The sequence below is a fragment of the Labeo rohita genome, chromosome 24, assembly GCF_022985175.1.
Source record: "Labeo rohita strain BAU-BD-2019 chromosome 24, IGBB_LRoh.1.0, whole genome shotgun sequence".
Taxonomy (NCBI): Eukaryota; Metazoa; Chordata; class Actinopteri; order Cypriniformes; family Cyprinidae; genus Labeo; species Labeo rohita.
Window position 1 is genome coordinate 10853052 of NC_066892.1, and position 19037 is coordinate 10872088.

The window sequence follows — 19037 nt, forward strand, 5'->3', positions numbered from 1 at the left end:
TCTCTATGTGTTACTTCTATACATCAACATCTGGAACTACAAAATTAACCCAGAAATATGGACACACCTTCAGAATCTCTCAAACACACACACATGCATACATGCACAAATAATACGATGGATTTGCATCTGTTAGATTGCAGCAGAGAGCACATCTGCCCGTGGTTTTTGCATCTTGTTTGTACAGTCTGTACGTTTCCACTCTCCTACAGCGCAGGAAATCTAATCTGTTCAGGAGTAAAACCCCCTAATAAGCTCTCAAGGCAGAATGGCAAACATCTATGCAGAGTTTCACTAATGAAAGCCCAGCTCACCGACCAGCTCCCCCTCCCAGACACATTACAGAATTTACTAGAATGCTAGCGGACCTTCAGAATTTAGCACTTATAGTATAATGAATGCAAAGTGATTGAATCACCTAACATAATGTTAAGTCTCCTATATTAGTCTTTACTTTGCTGCAGAGATCTTAGCAGCTATTTGCCAGCTAAGTCACCAAGGTCACCTTGAAATGTGTATTAATGCCTTTTAGAAAATGCAGCACTGATCAGTGATTCATCTTAAGATTCCAGAAAATCCTGTTACTGTAATACTGATTGTATATGCTGTAACTACAGTATTGATACATATGGCTGTTTTGAGATTATTAAAAACAGAAAGACTGCCTCTATAATACTGTTCCAGTTCAGGTCATCACGGACACTGTGCTGATGAGACCGTGCTGTATGATCTTTGCTAGGAGAGGTTATGGTCACTCTGTGTGTGTGTGTGTGTGTGTGTGTGTGTGTGTGAGAGATGCACAGGAGATTATCTGATGTTTCCGCAGTCCTGATTCTTCCCTCCCTCGCCGTTTCTCTCGTTCTCTCTCCTCTTCAGTGTGTGATTAAAATCTGCTAGCAACCATCAAGAGTATAAAAGCCTTTAAAACCCAATCACAGTTCATACACACACACATATACAAGCAAACAGCAGACCCTGGGTTTAACAAATGTTTTATGGCTACAGAGTTTTTATCCTGGATTGCACCTTTGTGAAAGTGCTCAGCTGTATGGCCATATGTACATAAAACAATATATAGTTTTTATTAAACACTGACCTATTTTCTGGCAGACGCTGGTGAAAAAGCAAAAGGATCCAGATTTAAGGGAGCTGTTTATGATTCATTTCAGTATCATGTTTGTGCTGGTTTGATGAGAACTGCTCAGACAATATGTCTTGTTGATTGGTGAGTCTGTTTTTCAACCACAGCATTAAAAGAAATAGTTCACCCAACAATGAAAATTTTGTCAGTAATTACTCACTCTCATGTTGTTCCAAACCTGTAGAATCTTCATTCATCTTTAGAACACAAATTATGATATTTTTGATGAAATCCCAGAGCTTTTTAACCCTGCATAGACAGCACGTTCAAGACTCAGAAATGTAGTAAGCACATTGTTAAAATAGTTCATGTGACATCAGTGGCTCAACCGTAATGTTTTGAAGCTATGAACATTTTTTGGTGTGCAAAGAAAATAAAAACAATGACTTTATTCAACAATTTCTTGTCTTTCGGTACTCTCATTAACGTATCAAAGACTGACACGGAAGAGAAGAAATGATTTAATAAAGTCATTATTTTTGTTTTCTTCGCATGTGTAAAGTATTTGTGTAGCTTCATAACATTACGGTTGAACCCCAGATGTCTATTTTTTTTTATCACTGATGGACTATTTTAGCAATATCCTTAATACCGTTTCAGCTGCTGTCAATGGACGATCAGAGAGCTCTTGGATTTCATCAAAAATATCTTAATTTGTGTTCTGAAGTCATGAGGGTGAGTAATAAATTAAAGAATTTTCATTTTTAGGTGAACTATCCCTTTAATACGGTGGCTCAGTAATGCACAACACAATGGAAACAAGCTTCAACACAACAAAATTAGCACAACACAATGGAAAACAAGCCTCAACACAATGAAATTAGCACAACACATGAAACACAATGGAAACAAGCATGCAACACAACAAATTTACTGCAACGCAAGAAATTAGCACAACACGACAGAAACAAGCATGCAACACAGTGGAAACGAGCCTCAACACAACAAAATTAGCACAACACAATGGAAACAAGTCGCAAAACAACGGAAGCAAGACACAACACAAGAAATTAGCACAACACGACAGAAACAAGCACACAACACAGCGGAAACAAGCCTCAACACAACAAAATTAGCACAACACAACAGAAACAAGTTGCAAAACAACGGAAATATGCTGCAACACAAGAAATTAGCACAATGCAATGAAAACAAGCACGCAACACAACGAATTTAATGCAACACAATGAAACTAGCGCAACACAGCAGAAACAAGCCACGACAGCGGAAACAAGTCACAACACAACTAAATTAGGGCAACACAACAGAAACAAGCCACAACACAATTAAATTAGTGCAACACAACGGAAACAAGCACGCAACACAACAAATTTAGCACAACACAACGGAAACAAGCTGCCACACAATGGAAACAGGTTGCAACAAAATGAAATTAGCACAATGCAATGGAAACAAACACACAACACAACAAATTTAACGCAACACAACAAAACTAGCACAATACACACAACACAGCGGAAGCAAGTCACAACACAACAAAATTAATGCAACACAATAGAAACAAGCCACAACACAGTGGAAACAAGCCTCAACACAACAAAATTAGCACAACACATCGGAAACAAGCACGCAACACAACAAATTTAACGCAACACAAAACTAGCACAATACACGCAACACAATGGAAACAAGTTACAACACAACGAAATTAGCGCAACACAATAGAAACAAGCCACAACACACTGAAATTAGTACAAGGGAAACAAGTTGCAACACAACAAAATTAGCACAACACAACGGAAACAAGCCGCCACACAAGGGAAACAAGTTGCAACACAATGAAATTAGCACAACACAACGGAAACAAGCCACAAAATGATGGAAACAAGCCGCAACACAACGGAAACAAGTCGCAACACAACAAAATTAGCACAACACAGTTGAAATAAGCTGCAACACAACAGAAACAAGTCGCAACACAACGAAAACAAGCCTCAACACAATGAAAACAAGCCGCAACACAAAATTAGCACAACACAATGGAAACAAGCCTCAACACAGTGGAAACAAGTTGCAACACACTGAAATTAGCACAACACAACAAAATTAGTCGTATGTGTTGTGTTGTCATGATTTCGTTGTGTTGTGCACTACTGGACCACCATGCTTTAAGGCCTTTTTAGTAATGTTATTTATAATGCTACAGATTTGGTGTTGATGAAGGAGTAATTGAGCCTTTCTGACAGGACTATGCAGTGACCTAAAACAAAAAAGTGTAGACTACACCTGAACCCTGAACCAGAGATAAATCGGAGCAAGCAAAGTGTGATCACACATGGACACAAATACAATCCTAAAAGTCAAAACCCAGCATGCAATCATTTCTCCAACCTCCTTTCTTGTCTTGCCTTACTCAGGACATATGTTTGCTCCGTCCTGACCTTGACTATAATCTGCAGCTCTTCCCCAGGACTGTGGGGTGAAAGAGTCTGATTGACATGCGGTAGGTCTGAAACCAGTGCCCGGTCCGCCTCGTGTCTATGCTGATTAAAATATCCCCCAGGATCGGTGATGTAACGCCACAGGCTGCACTCCTTCCCCCTCTTACTGTAATAGACCTCTGGCCGCTTTTCCCAAGAGCATTCCTCCGAAAATTGAAGGTCTTAATCTGCCCTGTAATGCTGTCTTTCTGGACAGGCTGGACAGAGGGGATCAGGCAAATGAGGGACGGAGTTGTTCTGTTGCCATCACCGCAAGCTAAAACTAGGAGTTCTGCTAGTAAGTTTGGCTGTACTTTGGCCTCTGAGAAGTTTGAGAGGTATTTAAACTAATTCTAGATGATATATAACATCGGTACTTGCTAGTTAAAGAGACAGTTCACCTAAAAATATAAATTCTGTCATTTACTCACCATCATGTTCCAAATCCGTAAGACCTTCGTTCTACAACTTTATTCAATAGTTTATTCTCTTCCACGTCAGTCTCATTTTTAAAAAGGCAGAAGTGTTTAAAATCATTAAAGGAATTAAAGGAGTGAATTTGGGACTAATAGACTGGATAACACACACTCACAAGCATGCAGTCTAAACAACCTAAACACACACACGCACACTCACACAAGCCCCTACATGCACCTAAACACACTCACACAATTAAAGTGTTAAGTGAATGCTGCCATGCATAAATAATGGATGCATTTGCTTGTGACAGATCAATTTGGAGGCCTCATCATCACTAATTAGTAGGGCCCCTTGGGGAGAATGTAATTGGTGGCAGTTAGGCTGCTCTCTGCAACACCGTCCAAGCCTAGATTCACACACACAGACCCATCTCATCCTCTATCTATCTGTGTTTTCAGTATAAAGTACTTCAGAAACAGTGAGATATCAAGCTTTAGAGGATGAATCTTTTATATTTTAAGTAGTGCACCCTTTTCCTCTGCTCTCGTCCTCTTATCTTTTCTCAGACAGGAAAGAAGGACGGCTGTGCCAGTAATTTGTATCATTAGGGTACATTTGCAAATCTAAAACTTCTGCCTGCAAAGAGAGTTGCATGGAGAGACTGTTGCTATGGGAACCATTTCGTGTGGCTCACCCTCTCCAAACTTTGAGAGCTGATTTGGACTGGTGTATGTGGGGGGGTATGAGAATGTGTGGAACATAAAGTTATGTGTGTGTGTGTGTGTGTGTGAACGAGAAAGACAGATGTGCATGCAAGATTCACAATTTTGTTTACACCAGAACAACAGGGCATTTCATCAGCATTGGATGACAGCATAAAAATAATTCACATACACCGGCTTCAACAGAAACACTGGCCTAAATTTTCAGAGCACATTGTAGGCAAGTAAAACATTTAGATTTAACACTTCGAGCGACATTTACACTTCGGCCCATACAATAACTTGCCAGTGGGGTATGAAAATAGATTACATTTATTTATTTATTTGTTGCTGACAAAAGTTCTGTATTTTGTCTTGTTTCCAGTAAGTAAATGAGTATCTTATGTGGACAATATGACAAAAATACAAAAATAAATTACTATTTATACTATTACTATTGTATTTTTTTCTTTCAGTTTTAAAGCATTTTTAAAACAAGATACATTTACTTTAAATTGCCTAATATAATAACACTTAAATCTCACTCAATTTAGTCATATTTAGGCTTAAACCAAGAAAAGGTTGATTTGTGAGATAAAAACTGAAATTTTTTATTCTCTATAAATAAATATTAATATTTATGGAAGCAATTCTTTTTTCTTGCAATTACTTTTCGAGTTTATAAGTTGCAATTATAAAGTCAGAATGACTTTTTTTTTCTTGGAATTGTGAGATATATCACAATTGCAAGAAATAAAGTCAGAATTGTGAGATAAAAACATGACCTTTTTTCCTCGCAAATGCAAGTTTGTATCTCACAGTTCTTTTTTTCTTGCAATTACGAGTTTATACCTTGCAATTCTGACTTTTTTTCTTGGAATTGTGAGATATATCACAATTGCAAAAAATAAAGTCAGAATTGTGAGATAAAAACATGCTTTTTTTCTGGAATTGTGAGATTCTTTAAAGTCAGAATTGTGAGATAAAAACATGCAATTCTTTTCCTCGCAAATGCGAGTCTGTATCTCACAATTCTTTTTATTCGCAATTCCAAGTTTATATCTCACAGTTAGTTTTGTGAGATATATGGCAATTGCAAGAAATAAAGTCAGAAATGCAAGCTGAAGTCAGCACCCACAGCTTTGTGGTTAGTGCAACGACATATAACACAACTGTGCTCATGGTGACCTGAGTTCAAATCCCACCTCTGGGTCCTTTGCTGATCCTGCTCCTCTCTCCTCCCAGTACTATCCTAAGTCAGAACTGTGAGATAAAAACTCAAAAAAAAAAAATGTTCTTGCAATTTTGTGTTTATACCTTGCAATTCTGACTTTTTTTTTTAGAATTGTGAGATATATCATTGCGAGAAATAAAGTCAGAAATGTGCAATTCTGACTTTTTCCCTCGCAAATGTGAGTTTGTATATCGGAATTCTTTTTTCGCGCAAAGTTTATATCTCGCAATTCTGACTTTTTTCTTAGAATTGTGAGATATATCGCAATTGCTAAAAATAAAGTCAGAAATGCAAAATAAAAACTCGCAATTCTGACTTTTCTCCTCGCAAATGCAAGTTTGTATCTCGCAATTCCTTTTTTCTTGCAATTCCGAGTTTATACCTCACAATTCTGACTTTTTAGAATTGTGAGTTATATCGCAATTCCGATAAATTAAGTCAGAACTGCAACTCGCAATTCTGAGAAAAAAGTCACAACTGCGAGACTGTGAGTTTATATCTCGTAATTCTGAATTTTTTTCTTTGTATCTCACAATTCTGGTGAAAAAGTCAGAATTGCGAGTTTGTATCATGCAATTTTGAAAAAAAAGGCAGAAATGTGAAAAAGTTGCAATTACCTTTTTACATTTTTTTATTCAGCAGCAGAAACTGTTTCCATAAATATCTTATACATATTTATTCTCAGGTAAATTCATTTTGTTTTACAGAAAGATAATACAAAAAGGTTTTTTTTTTTTTTTTTTTTTGCTGCAGTAAATCTTCTAGCCATAAGACTTGTGCATAACAAATTTTGGGTAGCAAGATAAACTTTTAGTCTGCTAAGTGGAAGCAGCAAGCTGTTTCTAAGAACACACATGGCTGGAGGGAATCACGTAACTACTTCTGTGTTTGGCTTTGGATTGCAGCGGCCGGGTATTTCGACTGCTGTATGAGTGATAATAGTCTGGTGGTTCCCTGGAATAAAACCTCTCATCCCTAAGATGACATTTTTGTCTGAGGCGTAATGCCAAGTCATTTACACGCTAACAAGGTTATGTAAGTCTGTGATTCTTCCATCCCTCAGCTGTCACTCACAAACACAGATGAACCCACATGGACGCCGTCACTGTGCTTTCACCACGGCCATCAGGGTCTTTTCACTGCCTACAACGCTCAAAAACAATAAACATCCCACCAATTCTTCACACACCTCCTCCTCCTCTTCGTCTCAGCTCATCGTTATGTTCTTTTCCACCCCTCACATGCTTTAGTTTGACACAAAAGCCGCCCGCTCTCTTCACAAACAACTGCCTCCGACTGAACCGAACCGTCTGCGTGTATGTCTGATGAACTTGTGTGCTCATATGTAGCAGTAGAAAGTCTGATTCATTGTAGGGAATCAGTTCATCCTAAACTGTTTTCTCTCACATTGGTCTGTGTAATGCTAGAAAGTCTGAAACATTCTAGTGAATCCATTCTTGCTCTCTCATTATTCTAGTAAATCGGTTTGTGCTAAATGATTCTTTCTCACATTGCTTTATAAAGTCTGATTTATTCTAGTGAATCGGTTCATCCTAAATGGATCTCACTCTTTCATCATGTAGCGGTGGAATGCGCGATTCATTATTGAATCGAATCAGTCCCAAACAGATATCTCCCAAATATGTAACATTAAAAAATAAGATTCATTCTAGTGAATCTTTCATTCCTAAATGGTTATTTCTTACATACATAGCATTAGAAAGTCTGATTTGTTCTAGTGAATCGGTTCGTCCGAAATGATTCCTTCTCACGCTGCATTATAAAGTCTCTTATTCTAGTGCATCGGTTCGCCTGAAATGGTTCTCAGTCTCTCATCATGTAACAGTGGAATGCCTGATTCATTAATGAATTGAATCGGCCCCAAACATATATCTCTCATATATGTAACATTAAAAAATAAGATTCATTCTAGTGAATCTTTCCTTCCTAACAGTTCTCTCTCACATATGTAGCATTAGAAAGTCTGATTTGTTCTAGTGAATCGGTTCGTCCTAAATGATTCCTTCTCATATGTTGCATTAGAAAGTCTGATTCATTCTAGTGAATCAGTTTATCTGAAATGATTCCTTCTCACATGTATTAGAAAGTCTGATTTATTCTAGTGAATCGGTTCGTCCTAAATGGATCCCACTCTTTCATCATGTAGCGATGGAATGCACGATTCATTATTGAATCGAATCAGTCCCAAACAGATATCTCCCAAATATGTAACATTAAAAAATAAGATTCATTCTAGTGAGTCTTTCATTCCTAAATGGTTCTTTCTTACATACGTAGCATTAGAAAGTCTGACTTATTCTAGTGAATCGGTTCGTCCGAAATGGTTCCTTCTCACATGTATTAGAAAGTCTGATTTATTCTAGTGAATTGGTTCATCCTAAATGGTTCTCACTCTCTCATCATGTAGCGGTGGAATGCCTGATTCATTAATGAATTGAATCGGCCCCAAACATATATCTCTCAAATATGTAACATTAAAAAATAAGATTCATTCTAGTGAATCTTATATTCCTAAATGGTTCTTTCTTACATACGTAGCATTAGAAAGTCTAATTTGTTTCAGTGAATCGGTTCGTCCGAAATGATTCCTTCTCACGTTGCATTATAAAGCCTGATTCATTCTAGTGAATCAGTCTGTCCGAAATGATTCCTTCTCATATGTTGCATTAGAAAGACTGATTTAACAACTTAGATATTTGAGTTGATTCAACTTAACATTTTAAGGCAGCTGGGTTACCTACCCAGATTTTAAGTTTAACAAACCAATTTTTTTGTTAAATCAACTCAAGTATCTAAGTTGTCACTTAGTACAGTTTAACATTTCAAGTTGACTAAACGTATTTGAGTTGACTGAACTTAAAATTTTAAGGCAGCAGGTAACAATAAGGTAACAAATGATTTTAAGCTGCCTCAAAAAATTGTTTTTTTTTTTATTTTTACAGTGTAGCTTTGAAACATCTGGTTTATTCTAGTGAATCAGTTCATCCTAAACAGTTGTCACTCGCATATGTAGCATTAGAAAGTGAAGTGGGTCATTCTAGTGAAGTGGTTTGTCCCAAATGATTCTTACTCTCTCATGTAGTGGTGGAATGTCTGATTTATTTTGAATTCTAATGAATTGGTTAATCCTAAACATTAATCACTCATATGCATAGCATTAAATTGAGTCATTCTAGTGAATCTTTTCTTTCTAAATGGATCTCACATGTGTAACATTAAAATCTCTGATTTATTCTAGTGAATTGTTTAATCCTAAATGGTTCTCAGTCTTTCATTATGTAGCTGTAGAATGTCTGAATCATTCTAATGACTCAGTTCATCCTAAACGGATATCTCCCATATAAGTAGCATTAAAAAAGTGAGAATCATTCTAGTGAACCTTTTCTTTCTAAACAGTTCTCTCTTACATATGTAGCAGCAGAAAGTCTGATTCGTTCTAGACAATCGGTTTATCATAAACTGTTCTCACTCGCATTATGTAGCATTTAAACATCTGATTTATTCTTGTGAATCAGTTTGTTCTAAACGGTTGTTACTCACATATGTAGCATTAGAAAGTCAGATTTATTCTAGTGAATTGTTTCCTAAATGGTTCTCATGCTCTCATCATGTAGCAGTGCCATTTCCGATTTTGAGATTCAAGCAAGCCTTTGTTTCTAAGTAGTTTCCCAACATTGTCCATTTTGACACACACAGAATCTAATTGTGGCTAGTGCATGGAGTGTGTCTGTGAAATCTATAGGGCGTTTTCTGAAATGATTCCTCCATGAGGATCTCTGGACAGTGACCCTTTCATCCGCCCACTTACATGGCAAATGATATCGGTCCGTGTGATGGAAGAGGTCAGCGCGTGATAAATTGCTTTGCCTTTGCCCCCAATCAAATGAATGCTGATCCCTGAACATATACAGAGACAACAACAGTCACAAAAACACACAGAATGCTCTGCAATCAGTTTCTAATTACAATGCACTTTCCACCAGATGTTTCTTAAAGCATGTGTATGTGTTTGTGTGTACATTTGTTTGTGTGGTAGTAATGGCATTTGCCCCACTTCCTTTGTAATTAAGTTGTTTTCATGGGCATGTGAGTGACAGATTGAAACCTTGAGACAGAAACATATTTTTTAAAGGCAGAAGAGAAGCTGCAGAAGATGCAGCATGTGGGAGAAGAAGAGAGGAAATATGAAAGCTATTTCATCATGAGGAGCTCAGTGAATATTTCATCATGTGATCAAAAATAGCTATACACTCTCTTTGCTCTTCTGCTTCTCTCAACGTTTCTTCGTACAGCAGGGAACTTCCTTCAGAAGAATCCTAACATGAATTCGAATAATGTTTTGTGAACTCTCACCTTTACATCTTTATCAAGCAGACACGTTTATACATTTATATTGTAGGGCAGTTAATGGACTACAAAAGAATTTATGATATTTTTTGCCAATAAATACAGCATATATATATATATATGTATATATATATATATATATATATACAATATAAAGTCATGGCTAAAAATATCGGCACCCTTGCAATTCTGTCAGAAAATGCAACACTTCTCTCAGAAATTTGTTCCAGTTGCAAATGTTGTGGTATTCATGTGCTTATTGTTTTTGTTTGTGCTGCAACAACATAAAAAAACAGAGAAGAAAAGTCAACGGTAAAATTTCACATAGAACTCAAAAATGGACTGAACAAAATTATTTGCACCTTGTCAAAATTGTAAGAAATAATTGCTTTTCAAGCATGTGATGCTCCTGTAATTTGTATTTAGACACACCTGTGGCAAGTAACAGGTGTGGGCAATACAAAAAAAATCACACTTGCAACCAATTAAAATGGAGAAAAGTTGACTCAACCTTTGTGTTGTGTGTCACACTGAGCATGGAGAAAAGAAAAAAAGTGTGAAGAGTTGTTTGTGGATTTGAGAGAAAAGATTGTGGAAAAACATGGACAATCTCAAGGCTACAATTCCATCTCTAGAGATCTTAATATTCCTGTGTCCACTGTGTGCAATATTATCAAGAGGTTTACAGCCCATGGCTCTGTAGCTAACCTCCCTGGACGGAAGAGCAAAATTAATAAAAAATTACAACGAAGGATTGTTCAAATGGTGGATTAACTTCCAAACAAATTCAAGCTGATCTGCAGATACAGGGTACAACAGTGTCAGCTTGCACTGTGAATGAAATCTGAATGAAAAGGGACACTATGGTAGGAGACCCAGGAGGACACCACTGCTGACACAAAGGCATAAAAAAGCAAGATTGGAGTTTGCCAAAACTTATGTGACAAAACCACAAAAAACAGATGAGACAAAAGTAGAACTTTTTCAACATGTCACTGTTTACAGAAAAAGAAATGATGCCTTCAAAGAAAAGAACAAAGTCCCTACAGTCAAACATGGTGGAGGTTCAAAGATGTTTTGGGGTTGCTTTGCTGCTTCTGGCACTGGATGTGAATGGTATCATGAAATCTGATGATTACGAAAGAATTTTGAGTTTCAGAGAGCTGCGTCTCCACCAGAGGTCATGGGTTTTCCAGCAGAACAATGACCCGAAACACACTTCAGAAAGCATTTAGAAATGGTTAAAAACAAAGTGCTGGAGAGTTCTGAAATGGCCAGCAATGAATCCAGATCTGAATCCCACAGAACACCTGTGGAGAGATCTCAGAACAGCAGTTGGGAGAAGGCATCCTTCAAATCTGAATGACCTGGAGCAGTTTGCAAAAGAAGAGTGGTCCAAAATTCCAGTAGAGAGGTGTAAGAAACTCATTCACGGTTACAGGAAGCGATTGATTTCAGTTATTTTTTCCAAAGGGGAAGCTACCAAATATTACAGTTATTATAAATAATATAGTTAAGAGTGCCAATAATTTTGGGTTCTGTGTGGATTTTGGATTTCACTTTTCTTCTGTGCTGTTCCAATGCAAACAAAAAAATTAACATGTGAGTACCAAAACATTTGCAACTGCAACAATTTCTGAAAGAAGGGTTGCATTTTCTGACAGAATTGCAAGGGTCCTGTATATATATATATATATATATATATGTGTGTGTGTGTGTGTGTGTGTGCGTGTGTGTGTATGTATAAAGGTCCTAGTTGCAGCTTATTCTTGCACTAGAGTTATTATTATAACAATTCAGCAATTCTATTTACTGTGATAGGCCATTATAAGTGGATCTATCATGACTAAAATACAGAGTGAAGGAAAGAAATTAAAATCTATCTGTTATCTCAGATTGCTGATGGTTGTCTGTGATTGGAGCGAGTTATGTAACCTTCCAGGAAATGTCTGACTCTGTGCCCTCAGTATCTACTTGCAGTTAACTGTGTTATATATGCTGTTGCTAGAAATAAATTGACTAAGAGGAAGAGAAGACACTCTGTTGTGAGTATGAGTATCTAGATAGTTAGATTTTCACTACTATTAACTCTCCCTGTAATTCAACAGGCTAAATAAACATGCTTAAAGTTTTATTAAAAATGAAAAAGGTTTTCTGTAAGGTTTGAGTTTAGTGTTAGGAGATAGAAAATATCATTAGCCGAGTATAAAAACTATGCCTGTGGAAAGTCCTTGAAATGATAGGAGTACCAATGCGTGTGTGAGAGAGAGAGAGACAAGGGAGCCTGAGGCTGAGCCCTGCAGGTTGCTATAGGCAGACTGTTTGATAGTATCCTGCCTGTGAAGTGATGCTGGAAGCTTTGTTTTAGCACAGTGTTGCATATCTTTAACACATACGAACCCTATAAAGCCATATAATGCCTATGAATTATCAACATGATCAAGACTTTAAAGGGGACATATCATGAAAATCTGACTTTTTTTCATGTTTAAGAGCTGCAATCGGGTCCCCTTTGTCATCTTTTTTCCCAGCTGTTTACCTTCACAGACATAACCGACTGTGTTTTTAAAACTTTGTGTGTTTTAACATAAACTTGTTCGAGCCTCCATTAAGAACAGTAAGCCAAGTTTGTTTACCATTGCCTATCAGGACTGGATGGGCAGGCGAACTCGTGAAAAGATATAATAAATGATCTGGGGGAATTTTGAGCTGAAACTTCACAGACTTTGTAGCAGTAGTTCCATATTTTGTTTATTATTTTACTTCAGTTTTGTGAACTTGCCTTTTAAGTCAAAATTTTAAAGAGAGTTAGCTGTGAAGTTCACATCAGATTTTTTTGACTGAATATTATTGCAATGTACACTACCAGTCAAAAGTTTTTTAAAGGTGTCTCTTCTACTCACCAAGCCTGCATTTATTTGTACAGCAAAAACTGTAATATTGTGAGATATTTTACTATTTAAAATGCTTTCTATTAAATATATTTTAAAATGTAATTTATTCCTGTGATCAAAGCTACATTTTCAGCATCTTTGCTTCAGTCACATGATCCTTCAGAAATCATTCTAATTTGCTGATTACCTGTTCAAGAAACATTTTATTATTATTATTATTATCATCAATATTTAAAACAGTGTATTACATTTTTTTCAAGATTCTTTGATGAATAGAAAGATCCAAAGATCAGCAAGAAACCTGAAAAAATAACATTAATAAATGTTTTTGAGCAGCAAATCAGAATATTACAATGATTTCTGAAGGATCATGTGACTGGAGTAATGATGCAAAAAATTCAGCATTGAAATCACAGGAATAAATTACTTTTTAAATATATTTAAATAGAAAATAGTTATTTTAAATAGTAAAAATATTTAAAAATGTTGCTGTTTTTGCTGTACTTTCGATCAAAAAAATGCAGGCTTGGTGAGATAAATAGAGAAAAAATAAATAAAATCGTACTGTTCAAAAACTTTTGACTGGCAGTGTAGATTGAGACATCTTTACATGATTGAAACCTTTGTGCAGTATTGGGACGCTTAGCAGTGTCATGGTCTGAATTCACTGCTGTGTTTAAAGTGATGTGTGCACAGCAGGAATAAGCTAGCTGAAACTAGTCTGTCTGTGGTTGTCACACATACTGGATATTTGCCATAATTGGGTCATGTGATCAAAGGGTTCTCATAGCCTCAGCACGAGCCCTTCGGTAATGAGGGTAGTCCGCGCTGTCACTTCGAAGACAAGCTACGGACACTAGGGTACTGGGCTTCGATTCAGGTTGCCATGGTGATGCGCATCCCATCTAGAGTGGGTGCCGTGAGTTACCGTGGAAACTGGAGATGCCTGAGGGGGCTGGAGGTAATTGGCAGGAATGATAGTGGCAGCCACTTTCTTCTGTGGTGCAGAGAATCTCTTGATGGCTGGGAAAACAGCTTTTTTTGTTTGTTTGCTTTTTTCTTTTTCGGTTAATCTCTGGAGCTGAGAGCTTTTTTTCCACACGGGTAACTCACGGCCGATGATGGATGTGCGTGTGGGTGTGGAAGGGTCAGAGAGAGGGAGGAAGAGAAGAATAGAGGCAGGAGAGGAGGTAGATGTGTGTTTTGGCTCAGGCCAAACTGTGTCAGCAGGCTTTGGACTCACATATATTTCAGATATATTCAGATCAAGGCACAAGTAAAAGATATGAGTCAAATAGTTTGAAAACTCTGGATGGTTTTGTGCATCCTCAGTAAAACTTTGTTATTATATGTCATGCCATGCAGTATGTGATATATATATATATATATATATATATATACACTGTAGTGTGTAATATATAATTTAAATGGCTACATTTTACATGTAGGAGACACAAAGCAGAGTCGTATCATTTCTAGCAAAATATTATTAAACAAGGTAAATTTACTTTTAAGATAACATGTTTTCAAATAATATTAATATCTTAAGATTTAAACACTTTCAATAAGGACCTTTATTCTTAAATATTAAGACATTAATTATTAGATATTAAGAAATGAATTAATTAATTCATTCATTCGTTAATAAAAAAAAAGTTCTTGCATAATATTGTCTAAGACAAATTTGCTTATAAATAAAGTAAATATTTTGTATATATTTTATTTTTATTTTTTTTTACTGAAAAGCAGTAAAAATATGCAGTTTTTCTCCTGTAAAGTCTTATAACTTTGTTAATGGGAAACATATAACGGAATCATGTGAATAAACTTGTTTTAAGCATAGAATTTTGTTGAAGTACAAGAAATCTATTCTCACATATTAAGATATTAATGTTTAGAAATTAAGATAATTAATTCCTAAGTATTAACATATATATTTTCTTTTAAATGTTGTCTTACTAAAATTTGCTTCTAAATATAATTTGTTTATATTTTATTTGTTTACTGAAAATCAAGAAACAAATACTGATTATTAAAATTTTTATTTATTATTAGTATTTTTATTATTTTCTGTAAACAAAGTGTTCATTACAATAACTTCATTAATGGGAAACATATAACTGAATCAAAACTGAACCATATAAATAAACTTGTTTTAAGCATAAACTTAAAAAATAAAAACATTTCCACTGAAGAAAGAATCTATTCTCAAATTATATTACTGTATTAAAATATTAATTCATTTGTAATTTCATACAAAAAATTGCTTATAAATATATTTTATGTTATTGTTTACTGAAAACTGATTTTTATAATTATTATTATTTTATGCATAGAAAGTATAACTTCATTAATTACAAATATATAACTGAATCATATGAATAAACATGTTTTAAGCATGAAGTTGTCACACCCCTGGACTGATTAGTTGGTTTCTCCCGTCATTTCCCCCTGCTGCCTTGAGTGTTTTGGTTTCGCCCTAATTGTCTGCACCTGTGTTTGTATCAGTCTGAGTGTATATATAGCATGTGTTTCCCATCCTTCCTTGTCGGACGTTGATGTTGCTACCCTGTGTTCCTGTGTCTCCTGTATTCCCTATTGGATTTATTAAATACCTTTCGTTTATGTTACGTCGTTGTTCGTGTGCTTCGTCTGAACGTGACAGAACGTCCGACCTATACAGTTTTTTTTGCGTATTCCTCCCCGTTTTGTTTGTCGTGTTTTTTCAGTCTTTTGTTTCCGTCGTGTTTTCACCAGTTACTCCATGAAAATCTCTTCCATCAACATCCCCCCAAGGAGGGGAGATGCCATCCTGGGAGGAAAAACCATCTTTATCTTCCAGGATGGCAGGGATCTTGAGGACTACGTGGAGGAGTTTATTAGCATTTGCCATCTTGCTAGCTGCGATGACGTCTGCCTTATGGAGGGATTTTGGTGTGGACTGGATGATGACCTCCGCTTCGTCATGCCTAAAGGTGAACCATGCTGGACCCTAACTCAATATATTAACATCTTACTGAGTGCTTGGGGTTCAGAACTCTGTCTGGACGAAGCGGAGGAGGATTACGACCCCATCCAGCCACACCTCGCAGACGTCTCGCAGCACGACCCGGAACCCAGCCAATCACCACCCCGATACGCGGAACACGAGCCCGAGCCCACCGCAGACGGATCCAACGCTACCAGCGCGACCCAGGAGCCATCGCCCATCGGAGCGACAGAGCGAGCGATCGCCACGGAGCTGGAGGAATTTGCGTCTGACCAGGTGCGAGTGCCGGCCACAGAGCCTGCGACGGTGGACGTTCCTGATGGGCGTGAGGGTGCTGAGGACAGCACCGCCCACTGCACCACCGCTGAGGGTGAGCAACGCCTGGATCTGGGATTAATTTTTCTGGAACAAAATTTGAGTAATTTCTCTGAAGATGTATATGAAGATATGCCCATTCTCCTTCCACCTGACTGCCTGGATTTCCCACCCACCCTCCCTCTGTCTATTGTTTCTGCTGCCTCCGTCCTGCCACCGCTGTCTCCTGGCAGCCCATCTGCTCACCCTCAGCCCACCATCTGCGCGGTGGGTTCGCCGCAGGTCTGCCAGTCACCATCGGTGTCAGGGCTGGAGGATCCCTCATCTTCGCCTCCAGCCTCTGAGTCCTGGACTCCACCTCGGCCCTCCGACCCTGCGGCTCCACCCCGTCTCTCAGCTCCCTCGTCTCCACCGTCGCCCGTCGGTCCACCAGCTCCACCGGGCTCCATCGTCCCTCTGGCTCCGCCCTGGTCAGTCGTCGCCCCACCTTCACCTCTGGACTCCACTCCTCCGGCTGTGCCTCGTCGCTCCGTCCCTCCGGCTCTGTGGACCTCCTCCCTCCCGCGGGCACAGCCTCGGGCCTCTGTCGCTCCGGCTCCGCCGTGGACCTCCGGATCTCCGCCTCCGCCTCGGTCGCCAGAGCCTTGGGCTCCGCCTCGGCCCTCCGGATCCTCGGTGTCGCCCAGGATCATCGGCTCTCCGTCTCCGCCTCGGGCTCTACCACCACCTGCTCCGCCTCCGTCGGTCGGCCCCATGGTGTCGTCAGCCCTTCCTCCACCATGGCTCCTCCCTCCATCGGCTCCACCGTGGGGTTCCATCATGGCTGCGGTCTGGGTCTCACCTGACTCCTCCTGCTCCAGCCCTCTCCTGTCTCCTCCTTGGCTCCTCCCCCCATCATCACCTCCTTGGACTATTCCGTCACCACCCTGGACTCCATCTATTGCCCTCCTCCCGGGAGTCCGTCCTCCGCCGAAGCCCCCTCCAAAGACTGTACATTTCTTTTTCCTGTTTGTCGGCGCGAGGACGCGCCTTCCGGGAGGGGGAGGTAATGTCACACCCCTGGACTGATTAGTTGGTTTCTCCCGTCATTTCCCCCTGCTGCCTTGAGTGTTTTGGTTTCGCCCTAATTGTCTGCACCTGTGTTTGTATCAGTCTGAGTGTATATATAGCATGTGTTTCCCATCCTTCCTTGTCGGACGTTGATGTTGCTACCCTGTGTTCCTGTGTCTCCTGTATTCCCTATTGGATTTATTAAATACCTTTCGTTTATGTTACGTCGTTGTTCGTGTGCTTCGTCTGAACGTGACAGAAGTTTTGTTAAATTTATACTTTAAAAATATCCTTTTTTGGGAAAGAAATAATAGAAATTAATACTTCTATGTAGCATGGATACTTTAAATTGATCAAAAGAAACCTGAAAAAATTCTACTCAGCTTCCAACATAATAATAATAAAATATATATATATAAATATATATATAATATATATATATATATATATATATATATATATATATATATATATATATATATATATTTATTATTATTTTTTTTTTTTTTTGAACAGTAAATCAGAATATTAGAATGATTTCTGAAGGATCATGTGACTGGAGTAATGCTAAAAATTCAGCTTTGAAATCACAGGAATGAATATATTAATAATATAAAATATATTTTTAATATAGTAAAAATACTTCAAAACTGTTGTTGAGCAGAATAGACTTAAAATATTAAAAATCTTACTGTTCAAAAACTTTTGACTGGTAGTATATCTTACATACTGTTGTCTTATGAAAATATTTTGTTTATATATTACTGTTTACTAAACTTATAACTGAATCATATGAATAAACTTTATATTCTAACCAAGCTGTAACTACAGAAAAGCCTTGGGATGTAAAAATCAATGATTGCAAATGTCACTTCTGTTCATAACAGATCCTCAGTAATACAGGCCGTTGTCACCTTCCGCACTCTTGTAATCCCACTCTCTCCAGTTCTATCTGATAATTCTCTATATTTCTAGGTCAAGCTAAAGATATCTACTACCTGTCACTCTGAATTACATTCCATACACTGCGCTTGATATGAACGCTGTATGTGTTTCTTAAACTTGAAGGAATTTGTTCTTGTTGCAAGGATGAAAAAGGAAACAAAACAATTCGAAAAGATCCTGTTTAGGAGGCTCTGGTTTTAATCTGGTAACCAGGCAACAGCCGAGCCTGGATCCCACCGCTAGTGAGCGCAACCTCACCACGTGAATCTCCCGCACGTGCTGCAGCTTTCACGCGCACACACCTTCTGTACTGTACACACAAACACTCGCACACAGTACTGTTAATGAGCATTGGGATTATCTCATGCATAAGTGACTTCCACCGCTGTCAACAGCAGCGAGTTTTAATTGGGTCAGTCATCCAAACCTTTCACTGTGCTCCTGATCTCACCCAAGGAATGCCCATGTGGACCCCGTTAACAAGAGAACCAACCATCCGTAACATACTACTCTCAACCACAGGACACACTACCACACTC